The sequence below is a fragment of the Saccostrea cucullata genome, unplaced genomic scaffold, assembly GCF_032062105.1.
Source record: "Saccostrea cucullata isolate Sc308-1 unplaced genomic scaffold, CSIRO_AGI_Scuc_v1 ctg1917, whole genome shotgun sequence".
Lineage (NCBI taxonomy): Eukaryota > Metazoa > Mollusca > Bivalvia > Ostreida > Ostreidae > Saccostrea > Saccostrea cuccullata.
The window spans coordinates 165,786-177,488 of record NW_026923572.1 but is presented as its reverse complement, the minus strand read 5'-3'; the positions used below and the strand labels follow the sequence as shown (position 1 = coordinate 177,488).

At 34.6% G+C, this 11,703-nt stretch overlaps 1 pseudogene; it reads left to right on the top strand.

Annotated features, from left to right (window-relative positions):
• Positions 1 to 9,453: 9,453 nt before the first annotated feature.
• Positions 9,454 to 11,703, top strand: LOC134264382 (uncharacterized; annotated as a pseudogene).

Sequence of the window (11,703 nt, the reverse complement as noted above, 5' to 3'; positions counted from 1 at the left end):
TTTATGAAAAATGTTTTATGACGCTTAACATTCATCAGCTTGTACATTTAGCAGATAGTGTGCGTGTTTTAGGACCTCTGTACACCCATAATTGTTTTTATTTCGAAAACCAAAAATGGTTTTCTTTTAAAGATCATTGGCTTGTGTTAATGTAAAAGTAACAGACACAGGAGGTTTTATTAAAATTGAGGCTGAGATTCATATTGTATTTGATTGATAAGGGCCTTAGAATTGAAATTTAAGCAACTGATAGGCATGTTCAGATAAGAAGTCTTGTAACAAAGGAATTTCAAACATTGATCATCAATTTGATGTATGGCATCTAGCTAAATCAATAAGAAAGAAAGAAATTATTGCAAAAATCACAAACAAAAGGATTGTAAAGAATTGTCTGCTTGAATTAAGGCAATATGTAACCATTTATGGTGGTGCTCAGCTAACTGTCAGTGGGATAAAGAAGTGTTACAGGAAAGCTGGGTTTCCATTGTGCATCATGTCGTAAATGAACACACATTCAAGGGTGAAATTGTAACATCGTGTTCTCATGAGAATCTGTCCAGAGGATGCAAGGAAAAAACAGTGGCTGAAGAAGAATTCAAGGGCACACAATGCCCTGAAAGAGGTTGTACAGGATAAAAGATTGTTGAAGGATATGGCTCATATTAGTGAATTTTGTCACACTGGCAATCTTAAAGTTTACCATAGTCTTTTAACAAAATATGTCCCAAAAAGGCAAGATTTTGACCATGATCAAATAAATTGCAGAACAGCAATAGCTGTCTTGATCATAATATGTCTCAAAACAGGGGTATAAAAGTAGATGATCATGGAATTGCTGTTTACAAAACGATATATTCAAAAGTAGTGTCGAACTGGGTTGCTAAACCTGTGTATAATCCCAAATTATACAAATGGGTCCCTGTTTTAATGAAGTTTTGTGTTATGCAGAAGGAAACAATGGCAATCCCTGCTATGGAAGTTTCAGCTAAGTCTACGAGAAATATTGTAAAGTAGAGCTGACCATGTATCAAAACTTGTACCAAGGTTCAAGAGAGTTTATGACCACATGCAATAAAAGTAACATAATTCAGTACACTGTATATCACAATATTATAAGATATTTCTAATAAATATAATAAACTAAAAAAAAGTATAAAATGCTTTTTTTTAAATTTAATAATTAATTATAAAGATCTTGTATACTTTCAAAAGCTGTTTTAACCATTATGCTCTGGAAAATGTTTTTCTAATTTTTTTAACAACACATACTGGAATTGTTACCCTCTTTCCTTTCCCCAACGTTTCCCCTTAGTTTGAACATCCAACAAACAAATTGTCGATAAGCTGCTAACCTGGAATGCCTACAAAAACATGTACATATAATTTTTGGAATACAGAAGTGTTGTTTTACATGTATATTTTGTGATAAAACGAACATTAATTTGATGTGATAACTTGCAATGCATGTACTGTTTATTTTTCTTTGCATGTATTATTCATAATTCAATCTTACTTGTTAGATAATTGTTCTAGTGCACGTCCTTGCTGTCTATTGTACATCATCATCTGAATAGACATCAATAAATCTAACTGTTCATGTTCTGTAATACACTGCAGGTCGTCCATATTTGCTAGTGTGTAGTTGCAATGTTTACAACATATGCATTTCTAATCAGAGGGCATGACCCACAATTTCCACATAAACACCTTCTCTCACTGCAGGAATAATTACTGCATCTGTTGTATTATCATCAAGATGTTCAAGCTTTTCTTCTGTATACTCAGCCTCATATGTTCATCTGTATGGAACGAGTTTTGTCGAAGCGGTTTGCTGACGTCACACAGATGCTATCATGGCAGCCTCCATGCATTTGCAGGAGATATAAACACAGGCCAGATAACTGATCTTAATCTATAACTTTTGATAACAGTATTAGATAAGATATTTAGTAGGTATTTTATTTATGCTATAAACTATTATTTTCATAAGAAACGTTTTCCTTTAAATATTTTTTTTTTAAAAATACATGGAATAGGAAAATGTTGGTTGGTTCACGTGAAAAAAATCCATCGAATCATTCAACTCGTCAGTCTAGAAAGAAGAGAACTTGATTAAATCATAGAGATTAGCAATTTACTCAGATATATGTGTTATTTTACAACTTCTTTAAACTGTCAAATTCAGCAATGCGTGAAGAAGAGGACATTGGTCACGTAAAAGAGGATGTTAACAAAGATCCTCACAATGCTTTCACGATTTAGAAAGTCTCAACGCCAAGTTTATATGTAGTTCTTCCCAAACTCTTCGGCCTCCAATGCAGTACTGTATCTCAATCACAATTGATCCTGAGAGATGCGTTGTAAGTTACATCAAATTACATCTTTCAGTAGCTTTTCTGATACGGGGACTAATCCTTGTTGTCCATTAATGGCATTATTGTCGCTAAACAAATCCTGGCTGACTTGCGACATGTCCTCTGTTTCACTGACATAGGTTTCTTGAAAGTACTTTTAAGACACACGTAAAAGAGATTGTTACATGTACAAATACAGTACGCAAGAACATAAAATTTAGCATTCAAATAATTTCTCATTAAGACTGGAGACCATTAACTGGCAAAATTGAAAATATACAGCTTACGTAATTTCTATCTGTTACGCTCAAAACATTTAGTGATATACAATGACAAAGTCACAATTCGACGCGGACGTGGGGAAAACATCGGATTGAAATTGCAGATCGAAATTCATTAAAATATTTTACAAATCCAGCTCAGTTACGCTAGAAGGCACATTATTACTGATTGACCTGGAAAACAAATAATTTCCATTTGGATACAGTTAGATTTTTTTTCCAGTGTACTAAATAAATTAATATTTAATTAAGGGACAAATATTTTATTTCTGTTTGGTAAAAATATGTATTTCTTCGCGTGGGTGGGTGGATGGGGGGAAGATTTTAAATACATTTGTTCAACTGTTTTCATTGAGAATAAGAATAAAACTTGTGCACTCTTATATATATTGTCATGTTTAGCCATGACCTGACTAGACAATTGTTTACCCCGCCCCCCCCCCCCCCACCTACTAGAATCAAATATCTCCTGAAAAATAACCTTTGTCTTCTATGATCTTTCCCATTCTTAAAATTATGGTCGATATGAGCTAAAACTCATGTAACGTTTCTGGGTAAAGTGGTGGTTTTTGAATACTTTGTATTCTTTTACCACTCGATGGTTTACCCCGTTACAGAAGAAGGATATGGAAATAACGAACAGTATTCAATCTCAACGTCCATTAAACAAATATACCAAATAAGAGCAGAGCAAACACGGACCCCCGAAACATCAGAGGTGGGATCAGGTGCCATGGAGGAGTGAGCATCCCCTGCTGACCGGTCACACCCGCCGTGTGCTCGTTGTAAATAATACGTGGGTCTCTTATTTCTGAAATTTACCCAATAATAAGAAAAGATGGTTAATTTTCTATAAAGAATGAGTGCACTTAAGCTATGAGAGTTGGATCCCGATGTTTTGCGCAAAATAAAATTCCAAAATTTATTAAATTAATGTTTTACAGATATTAAACAATGTCATAAGAGTAAGTTTTGGTATATCATATTACATGAAAGTATTAAATAATGCCGAACGACACTTGCTTTTGAGACGGGGGTCTAACAGTTTTGTCTCATTTCTATTGTTATTCATATGCATACCAAATTTTAACGACTTTGTTTACATCGAGCCGCAACTTGGCCATTTTTCTTATTTGCACAGAATATGTATTTTAAGTTAAAGATATACATATCCAAAGGACAATGTTGGACAAGTTGCGGCTCATATCTGTATGGTTATGGTATTGCAAAAGTTATCACAGTTACTTGATTGTGTATGATGAAAGTTTATGAAGTGTATAAATTTCTGTTTTTTACTTTTAATTATGTAAGTGGTGAACCACGCCAATCATCAGTGATTGGATCCGCAGACAAAACAATGGCAGTGAAAGGACTACTTTATGACAGCACCAAACTGGACGTAGTAAAAGTTGAAAGAGCGGTCATGTTGCTCAATGTAATAAAAAGGTATTCACAAACTCTTAAAGACTGTACCCCTGGATGTCCCAAAGTCCCTGATAAGACACATTTCTGCGTAGATGAACATAAAATCTGTCCGAAGTTCCACACCAATTACCCTTGTTACCCTCAGGAGACAAGTTGTTTCAATGGGTATTTATTAACATAGATCCTAGTTTCCTTACAAATGTTGGCAATATTTTTCGTTTTAGTTTAGGACTCGAAAAGCTCCGTCAATATATTTAGAAGGTGATAAAGCAATTGTAAATTTGTAGGATCTTTGTTGCAACCACACAGTGTAATAAATAATGCATTAGAAACGAAATTGGATCATGTGATTTATCATTATTATGTTTATGTTTGATTTCAATATAACATGGAAGATACATAATTCTGTATATAGGTTTTTGATTTTGACGGTGTTGCCGGTTACTAAAAATAGAAATATTTGTGAAAATCTTTCAAACAGCTACTTCTCCAACAGTTTATGTCAAATTTCTTATGTTGACACTTACAGATAAGATAAAGTTCAACTCATTATTTATTTAGAAAATTTCAATTTAGAGTTATTAACGCTAGCAAACTAAATGTTTTTAAGCATTAACATAGACCAAATAGTGAAGCAACATCTTCCAAATCAGATGGTTAAAATAGGAAAATTATAATTAAGACAGATATGAATTCAGATGGAATATAGACATGCTCTATTCCGTCTGGCAAGTCTGTTGATTTTTACCCAGCATTGATAAGGTTAGAGAGGATCTATATAAAGAACAACCGACATTTTCCTTTGCTTGCTCTCCATTCAAAATGGCTGGAAATAAGAGATAATAGCTAAAATTATCCACATAGCAGACAGAAAGATTAGCTGAACTATATCGAGAAGAGATAGTTTTAGGAATTTTCTTCTGCTAATAATTTGCAACAAGGATTGTAGAAAAAAAGCTTTAGAAAATATTCTGACAAAGTTGAAGGAGGATTTCCCAGGTATAAATGGAACCAGTAAGAATTATTTTCTATTAGTCTTTGTCTTTAAGTCATTCAAAACATACAATCGTGCATGTAATTTTTTACTATATATATATGCAAATAAATAACATGATTGATAGCACTTTTCATAATTACAGTTGATTTGTTGCAAACCAAGCTGTCTAACTTGAGAGGGTACTACTCACGGGAGCTTAACAAAAAAAATCCAGAAGTGGGACTAGCATAGAGAAAATTTATTGAAGTCAGCGGACCCACTTAGCTGCTCTAGACTCATTTTCAGGGCTCAAGTAACACCGAGGGCGTGACTATGCAAATGACCATGACACAAGACATTTACAGACACTTTTTTTCCGTTTGTATGGAATTTATTATACAGAGAGTCGTGGTTGTCTCGTCAAGGCTTAACGCGTCCATCCTCCTCAACTTTATCTACGTAAATGACTAAATGCGTAATATATCACGAAGAATTAGTGGGAAAGGACTACGGAATGTCCCGAGAGTCTATAGAACCAATCATACGCCGGTAGCAGCGCGGGAAATAATAACGAAATCTATCGAATGCTGCCGGTACTTTCGCGCCTCTATTACGAAAACCCCCAATATTTTCGCGAGTTATTTTCCAGAATAAATTCTCACGCTGTTTCATGGAAAACTTTCGCCCTAACATTTGATACAAGTCAGTTAAATTACATTTTACCTCGTGAATCATGGATAATCAAGGGGGCTTCGCAAACTCGTCACCACCCGCTTGATTATCCAGGATACACTCGATAAAATGTACTTTAACTATAACTTGTGTAAATAGATCTGTATGTTGCTGAATTGTTGTACTTCACTCTTATCCAACAATTATATTTTGGATGATATTAAAATGTAAATTAGTCTGCATCTTGTTTCTTTTCCCAGATGCTTCCGTTGAGAATTTCATCAATCAATTACGTAACAGTGTTAAGTAGAGGATCATTGTACTCAAAATGGTTTGAGAAGCAAAGAAAGCTTTCAAGAACAGCAAGGGAATGGTCAACATGTGTAACGCTCTGCCAAGATTGTTATCGCCAGGGTTAGGGTTATACACCCCCATTAAGTGGTCAAAGATCTTCCGATTGATTTCGTAATTTACAGTGGTCAAAAATCTTCCGATTGATTTCGTTACTGTAAAAGTGGTTATTTACACTGGTTGTTAAGTACGCGTTTTTGATAGTCAACCATTACGCGTGGGTGTATTTACAACCTTCATTTTATTCTGTTTGTTGAATAAAAGTCAGTTAGGTCATTTAACATATAAAACTTCACTAATTGCCGGTGGAGGGCTACAAATTTTGTCCTATGCTCGGCACTCAGGACCTTTGAGCAGTGAGGGATCTTTTTCGTGCCAGCACCTACTGCGACACAGGGAAATCAAAAACCGATACACAGAATTATGTATCTTAGTGTAGTCTACTTGTGTGCCAAGTTATATTAAAATTAGACCAAAACTGTAAGAGGAGTAGCATTTTGAAAAAATTGTTTACAGACAGACGGACGGACGCCGGACTATCGCATAAGCTCTTCTAGTCTCTGACCAGTAGAGCTAAAAAAAATCGAGGGTATGTTTTTAAGGGGATTCCAACGTGGATGAATCAAAATGCGTTGACCGAGTTTGGGATTTTCTGTGAATTTTTACAACCGTCAAATGTTTCTAACTGTTTTTAATATTCATAATTATTTTAGGCAAATTTGTCTACAAAAGCAATGCGCATCAGATGTTCATTTCCGCTGCTTAAGGAGTGAGAATATTAATAGTAAAGAAAATACTAAATGTGTTCCGAGACGAAAGAAAATGACAATGGTCCGAGTGAAGAAGCTGTAGGTGCACAATTCTCCTTTTTACACATTTTTTCCCTAGTCCAGCCAAACAATATTTACTGGACAAAAGGGAGTGTAAATATCCCGCCGTCTGCAAGCACTGTTTTCGAATCTAATATTAGGAGTAGTTTGTGTTTGCCTTTAAATCTTTAGTATTTGTTTATTACAAAGAACAACTCGTTCTTCGGGATATTCGTACACTGACAAATATATAAGGCTTGTTAAAGATATGTCTCAGCCGGTCCCCGTATTGGTAAGTGCTATAACACCAACCATAGAAAAGGCTGTACAATCAGTTTTCAACCAACTAAACTTGACAATAGCCAAACAAGCTGAAGAAATCAAGAACTTAAAACATCAGCTAACAACAATAGTCAGGTGGTATTGTTCGATCAGCTGACTGAGTTACACCAAAAGTGAAGGTTTTCTCCGCACTGTTTAACAAGCGGTATTGCTTTGAGTAACTAGTAGGTATTGTTTTTTTTTTTGACAAAAAAAACAAAAAAAAACACGTTTCCCCTTTCTCACATTTACAAATGCAGTTTTACTGTCAAAGTCAAAAATAATAATGCAGTACATTTTTTTTAAATCTTAAAAATGATATAAAGTTATGGCCTGGTCTTGTTTTTTCCTTAATTTAACCTTGAATGAAGAAAGTGGTCAAAGTCAAATAATTTGATATAGTGTATTTAGGTTAAATGTTGTCTTTACTTGTCTTAAGTTTAAAATTCGAAGAAAGGTCTGAAGTTATGACTTTGGATATATTTGTGACGCGTCATGAGACTTTGGGTCCAAATGCGGTATTTGTAAAACAATGAATTGACGTCATAAACATCGCACGTTTTTTCCTCACGCTCTGGCCAATATTTTTTTCTACAAAACCTATGATTTGGAATAAAAAAATTAAATGCCAATCAATTTTTTCCGTAATTGAAAAGTAGACATTGAAAATCAAGTGTGTAATTATTTCAGTTTTGTGCTTTCTCTCGTTTAACTAATTTACAGTGGAAAATAAACATGCGTTCGTGTATTTAGTACATGCAACGAAAGCGAAAGTAGAAATTATACCTCCCTTGTCAAACCATCACTTCCGTTGTCAAAGAAAACTATCTTCTGCTCAATATTATGCCGATTGTGATTACCTTGTGTACATATAAAATGGCAGTATGAGCCAAAGCAGTGTGTTATCGAGTGCAAGCACCATCCCCCGCTTCCTTAATAGACCAGGACGACGACGAGGTTAACGAGGAAATATCACAGGTTAATAATTTATTTTCTGGAAATGTGGAAGTACATGGCGGTCTTGAATGTTCGGGCAGTCTCTCTGATGAAAGTGATAGCGACACAAACGAAGAGTGTGACAACGAAATAAACAAAATGACTTTGAGATATCAGATTCCGACATAAGAGAAACGTTGGGTGTGGAGAATTTTTTTTGCAAACACGTACCTGTGGATGCACAAGACTATACGGTAGGCCATGCAGCTCTGTTGTTGATAGGAGTGTTTTAATCGATTATAGAAATGTGTGTTCAGAGACAGAAAAAGAAGAGTTAGATATGCTGATAAAGGTACAGCTCTTTCATCACAGAAATAATCCCACAGAGACGTTTGCAAAAAAGCATAAGACCAAAGAAAGGGAAAGGATGAGGCAGGGGTACCATTTCAGTGGGGTCCAGGTCTGCAGAGAAACATTTGCGTTTGCCCATGGTATTGGTAGAAAACAAGTTGATTCCATTGCTAGATCCCTGGATCAAGATGGGCTTGGTGCAAGGAGACACGGCAACACTGGAAAATTACCAAAACACGCCTTAACAATGGAGGATGTCAAGAGAGTCAAACAATATCTTATTAGCTATGCGAACAAATTTGGACTTCCTTTGCCTGGCAGGTTACCAAATTTTAGACATGAAAAAACTGTTTTATTGCCATCTGACAAGACAAAGGCAGATATTCACCAAGAATACCAGGCACTTGCAGATGAGATGTCACTGAAAAAAATCTCCTTATCACAATTCAAAACTATTTGGCTTGAGCAATGTCCAAATATCCTAATAATGAATCCCGCAACTGATCTTTGCCACAGATGCCAATCCTTTGCAACAACACTTTCAGCTAGTGGCAACTTGAATGAAGAGGAAAAGGAGGAATTATTAACCAAGTATCAAACACACATTGACCATGTGAAGACACAGAGGGACCATTACAGGAATCAGTGTGCTACAGCCATTTCAATATTTAGCCAACTCAGTCCATTGAGAGGTTATGCAATTGTTAATCAAACTGCGTAATAAATTTGATTTTCTGTTTAAAAAGAAAAAAAAATTAAATACTATTTGTTCGACAATAAGTTTAAATTTAAACACTGTTAAAGGCAGACAGAGAATATTTTAGAGAAACTACTTGGGTCAAACAATGCATAGATATAAACAATTAGATATATCTTTTAATATTGTCTTTACCAAGTTGTTTTTGATTTCACTCTTTGCTGTTTTTTAGGCCAGCCACCATGTACCTTGAAGGCCCAATGGTATTACAGTTTTGATAATGCGCAACAGTTGCATTACCCTCACTACGCACAGTAAGTTGGGCCTTGTTTTTTAAAACACCAAGGAAATGTCAATGCTTTAACATTTGCTCTGAGGGATCAGGTATATGTATATTTTGATTTAATTGATATTATTATTTTCTTAAAATTTTAGAACATATAATTTATTTCATTCAAATTTATTTATTTATTGTTTGTGACAAAACTGTGTTGATACTGGAATCCATATCCAAAATATACAGCAGTAGTTAATTTGTAGGTACCCAGATATTTTATCTCGTGGATGAAGCTCAGCACTCAAATAAAGGAGCAAACACAGTAACCAGTATGCTGCACCACCATTTCATGTACCATGGTCTTGGAGAAGTTGATGTTAAACTTCACATGGATAATTGCAGTGGACAAAACAAGAACAATACAGTCATAGGGTAAATAGTGATTGTGAAAAGTAAAATTTTGAAATTTTGGAAGAAAGGTAACATTTAATACATATGTTCAATACCTTTAAAAGGTAAAAAAAAAATAATATACATTCAAATTAGGATATATATGTGTTAAGTATAGACAACTATATTGCTTTGTTTGTTCAAGGTTAGGCTACAAAAATATTATCTTGGTTCTCAGGCCCTCCCTCATCTCCTTTAAGGGTGCTTCATTGACCCTTTTTATTGCTAAATCAATAAAATAAAAACAACAAATCACATTCCTCATCATTTTCTGAGGTAAAAAGCTGCCTGATCAGTTTTGGGGGCAGTAAAAAGTGAAAAAAAAGGCCTGCCTCCTTCCCTCATCATATCTCTTGAAAAAGGCATGAGAACCAAGGAATTAATTTTACATGGCCTTAATTTTATATCAAACATCTTAGCCTATATACCGATACCTTAAAGACAACTTCTGGTCATTAAAAAGTATAAAATAGTATATAATAGTTTAGTAGTCTATAATATATATTCATAAATTTAGAGCAACATGCAATTTCTTTATTTTGAATTGTTTGTACAGGTACACTGTATGGTCTTTGGAGAGTATTAGTTGGATTACATGAATCAGTTGAATTCTCAGTGATGGAAGCAGGCCATACAAAATTCAACCCATGGAAAGTTAAATGGAGGCACTCAAAAGTTGAAACATTAGAGGAAATTGCCACCAGTGTAGCCAGATCTTCCAGGAATGGCCATAACATTCCAAAGTTAGTGGATGACCCTGATGCACCCCTTTTCTTTCATGACTGGGCTACCTTCTTCAAGAGGATTTTTAAACCAATACCCCATCTGAAGTCTTACCATCATTTCAGGTATTTTTGTCCATTATCTATACACAATGCAGATCTCTAAAACTTCATATATTCAAACTTATCAGAGCACTTAATACTCAACAGAGATCAATAAAGAAAATGTTTGCACATATGTCATTAAAAAAAACTTCACATGGAATATTGACGTGGATTTGAGATCATCTTTACATTTTTCTTTGAATTTTTTTTAGAATGGACAAAGACCATCTTGGTACTGTGTTCTTGCGAGAGTGCAGATAGTCCTGAGGTGGCTGTAAACATCCTCAAAGCTGGTGCTACAGTGGATCCAAATGCTCTTCCTACTTTGATTCCTCCCAAGGGTCTAGATGCACACAGGCAGTGGTATCTGTACGAAGAAGTTGCTCCATATTGCGCGAACAAAGAAATTTGCCCCAAACCAGCTGTCTGTAAACCCATCATCAAGATGGAATCTCCTTCACTGACTCGAAAGAGCAGTAAATGCAAAATGACTGGACACAATAAATTAAATTGTAGAAACTAGTTTTTCAATATGACCTTTTATGATCTTTCTAGTCTTGTTAAAACTTATTGAGATTTTAATTTGTTATTTGCCATTTTTGCATAATCTTTTCATGTTTTAATGTTTTTTTCCAACATTAACCTATTAATTGATAAAAACATGTAATTATTATGTAAACAAAGCTTTGTGTTCTTGTTTCTTTAAATTTATTTGATAATATTGAACAATCAAATGGTTGAAATGTTCTACATTGTATTTTTTTAACCAAGAACTCATTCGTTTTAAAGGAACTGTAACAGTATCTCAAAAACTGCAGTGTTGCACAAAACAGCATAATAACCCAATTATATGATGGTCTTTGTGACGTCATAATTCTAAAAATAGTATGACAATGAGAGTAAAACTTCACTGTAGTATATTTGGACACCTAAGCTTTAATATTAAGCAAAAATCTCATTTTTGAAAAATTCCTCA